Source organism: Berghia stephanieae, chromosome 7 (genome assembly GCF_034508935.2).
Source record: "Berghia stephanieae isolate SIO BIC M18660-M18661 chromosome 7, UCSD_Bste_1.3, whole genome shotgun sequence".
Classification (NCBI taxonomy): Eukaryota; Metazoa; Mollusca; class Gastropoda; order Nudibranchia; family Aeolidiidae; genus Berghia; species Berghia stephanieae.
In genome coordinates, this window is record NC_088366.1 from 53,367,590 (window position 1) to 53,370,089 (window position 2,500).

General features: G+C 39.3%; 2 protein-coding genes across 4 annotated transcripts in view; one reads left to right on the forward strand and one right to left on the reverse strand.

Annotated features, from left to right (window-relative positions):
• Positions 1 to 2,500, reverse strand: part of LOC144976581 (RING finger and SPRY domain-containing protein 1-like) — an 86,694-nt gene that overhangs the window by 39,292 nt on the left and 44,902 nt on the right. The window lies entirely within an intron of this gene.
• LOC144977489 (uncharacterized) overlaps positions 1 to 2,500 on the forward strand; it is a 26,586-nt gene that overhangs the window by 8,706 nt on the left and 15,380 nt on the right. The gene's annotated exons all lie outside the window — the stretch shown is intronic.

A 2,500-nucleotide genomic window follows, 5' to 3' on the forward strand; every position in this document is an offset into this window, starting at 1 on the left:
ATTATAGAATATGATCAACACCGACTAATACTTGTTGTAATCGACCCTTCATTTCATCTGTATCATAAAATATTTAAATTGATAGCCACTTGTGTTCAAGGTAAGAACCGGATACTGTGATAAGTGTTAATGTTATAATTAATGATGTGATTAATACCTTTGTTGGAGATCTTATTATGTGTCCATTTGTTTCTTGCCCTACTCTCTCTCTCTCTCTCTCTCTCTCTCTCTCTCTCTCTCTCTCTCTCTCTCTCTCTCTCTCTCTCTCTCTCTTTCTTTCACTACCCCCCCGCCCCCCCTCCCCCGGCCGCCCTATATTTTTTCTTCTATTTAAAATAGAATACGTTGAACAGTTTTGTGACTTTTGAGGTCAACGTGATTGTTACCTTCGTTCGTTATAATATTATATGTCCATTTGTTGATTGCCCCCCCCCCCCCCCTTCTTCTCCTGTGGATTGGTACACATATAGTATACAGGTCTGACATTCGAAACCACTTATGGGCCTAGTTTAACATTGTTATAATGGACAATATTTAGCCTCATTTTATAAAAAGATTTTCATTACAACAATGAGCCCATAAGGAATTGGGTTATCAGACCTGCAAATAAGTGCACGTAGGGTTGGTTGATTAATTCGTATTATTGACTGCTTGAACTTTGAATCATTGTTCATGATCCGTGTTAACTCTGAAAATTCAGCCAAAAATTCTGACAGAACGCAATAGGGAATGAGATTAGCGGAAGAGTAGCGTGCCTTGATTGGACGTCACCCATAGTCTGTGACGTCACCGGCGGAAAAGTTATTAGAGAGAGAACGTCATGTTGGTTGTGCGCATGCGTCTCTCGTCCTCGCGGCGAGGTCGAGAGATGCATGCGCACAACCAACATGACGTTCTCTCTCTAATAACTTTTCCGCCGGTGACGTCACAAACTATGGGTGACGTCCAATCAAGGGACGCTACTATTCCGCTAATCTCATTCCCTATTGGCGACGACGCAATCGTGCTGCGTGGTACGTATGTCAAACGCCGAAAATTTTATCATCGTCTCGAAACGGTAGCTGTCCAAAAATAGAGTAAGTAGTAGTATTAGTATTAGTATTAGTAGTAGTAGTAGTAGTAGTAGTAGTAGTAGTAGTAGTAGTAGTAGTAGTAGTAGTAGTAGTAGTAGTAGTAGTAGTAGTAGTAGTAGTAGTAGTAGTAGTAGTAGTAGTAGTAGTAGTAGTAGTAGCAGCAGCAGCAGCAGCAGCAACAGCAGTATCAATAACAGTAGCACGGAGTAGTAGCAGCAGTGATGTTCGCACCACAGTTAAGAATGGAAGCGGTGGTGAGGACAAACATAGCACGCGGCTATTTTCCCTTTCATCCCCTTTCATGTGAGATGTCCGAACCCTAATCAATAACCAATCGCCAATAATGATTAACAGCCTAGTCGGTAGCTCTCCCGTAGCAGGTCAATAATGTAGCGGTCATGTTGATGATGATGATGATGACAATGGTTATTATTACAGCAATATTATTATTTCCCCTGTTCAGTCAGTCAACGGTACCCATAATTAATAGGAGTGTTTAAAGCTTAATGGGTGATCGTCGCGCGATTGGATTGGTAGGCCAGTTCTGTGATTCGATGATTGATGGCTTGTCAGTTACATGAAGAATAGAAGGAATGAAATTGACGTCACTCAGCTCTTTGTTATTGTTTTTAGCCAGCCCGTTTTCAAGAATAGTTCTAACTAAATTGTATCATCGGACGTTTAAGGTGGTGACACATATATATAGTGTTGTGTGCTGGTAGCTTATATCCATTCAGCTGGTGAATATTGTGAGTTTATCAAAAATATACGCATAGCATCAATATTAACTGCGTGTGGTGAAATTGAAAAAGTGTTCAGTTTAAATATAACATTCAGGATTTAAAAAAATAAAATCAGTTGAGTCCTTTACTCAAATTCTCTCACCGTACTCAGGTGTAAAATGAGTATCTGGCCGTTATGAGCGTTGTCTCTGTCCGAAAAAAAATTGTAATATCGCCTAACAGGCGTCGTGTTAAATGTTGTTGTTGGCCAGGGACCCCTTGTAGATGCGCTTTGAGCACGTTTAGTGGATATTGCTCTATATAAAAGCTCAAATTTTTAAAAAAAATATTCGAAACTAGCCCACAAAATTAAAGTCAAATGTCATTTCCGGCTGAATTGGAATGAATGACAGCAAGGAAGCTAAGAATTGAATTGAATTATTTGTTACAGTTTTCAACACAAAACAGGTCTTAAAATCCATTGCCTGAGAGATAACTATCTATGCATTCATAAAGCATAATTATTACGAAGCGCCGTGCTCTATGGAACTTACGCTGTCTCGCCATCGTGTTTTGTAAACGGAATCGACATCAATTTAACATGAATTATACTATTTTTTTTTAAAATCAACAACAAACAAACAACAACAAAAAACAACTAAAAAACAAAAACAAAAACACCAACAACCCCCTCCCCCCCCCAAA